Source organism: Dioscorea cayenensis, unplaced genomic scaffold, assembly GCF_009730915.1.
Source record: "Dioscorea cayenensis subsp. rotundata cultivar TDr96_F1 unplaced genomic scaffold, TDr96_F1_v2_PseudoChromosome.rev07_lg8_w22 25.fasta BLBR01002174.1, whole genome shotgun sequence".
NCBI classification, from domain to species: domain Eukaryota; kingdom Viridiplantae; phylum Streptophyta; class Magnoliopsida; order Dioscoreales; family Dioscoreaceae; genus Dioscorea; species Dioscorea cayenensis.
Window position 1 is genome coordinate 51,428 of NW_024088565.1, and position 991 is coordinate 52,418.

Below are 991 nucleotides of genomic sequence, written 5' to 3' on the forward strand. Positions count from 1 at the left end.
CCTATTTTCAATCAATAACCTAATCTTTTCTTTTTTCTTTCGGAATATTTGCCATTTTTTAATCAAAACTCTAATCCTTTGTTTTTTCTTTTTGGAATGTGTCATATTTTATAGTTTTGATCAAAACACCAATACTTTGTTTTCATTTTGGAATGTCTCATTTTTTTCAATCAAACCCTAATCCTATCTTTTGTTTTGGTAATCTCTGCTAATTTTTAATTAAAACCCTAATATTATGCTTTTTTGTCGTAATGTCTCCTATTTTTGGATCAAAACTCTAGGCCTATGTTTCCTTATAGTAATGTATCTATTTATGCTAATTTTTAATCAAAACCCTAATTCAATGTTTTCTTTTAAGAATGTCTCATATTTTTCAATCAAAACCCTACTCTTATGTTTTCGTTTCGGAATGCATACTACTTTTTGATCAAAACCCTAGTCCAATGTTTTCTTTCGAAATGTGTACTATTTTTTAATTATAATCCTAATCTTAATTTTTTCTTTAGGGAATTACTCCTAATTATAAGTGAAAACACTAATCTTATGGATTTTTTTTTAAATGTCTACTATTTTTGAATCGAGACAATATTCTTATGTTTTTGTTTTCGGAATAAAAAACCTAATCCTATGTTTTATTCTAGTAATCTCTTACATTTTTCTATTCAAAATCCTAATCTTATATTTTCTTATAGTAATGTCGCCTATTTTTCAATAAAAACCATAATCTTATATTTTTTTGAAATGCCAACTATATTTAAATCAAAACACTAACCTATCTTTTCTCTTCGAATGTCTCATATCTTTCAATCAAAACCCTAATCCTATGTTTTGTTATAGTAATGTCTGATATTTTTCAATCAAAACTCTAATCGTATGTTTTCTTTTCGGAATGCTTATGATATTTGAATTAAAACCCTGTTCCAACGTTTTCTTTTTGGAATGTCTCCTATCTTTCAATAAAAATCTAAAAACTGCATTTTTATTTTCAAAA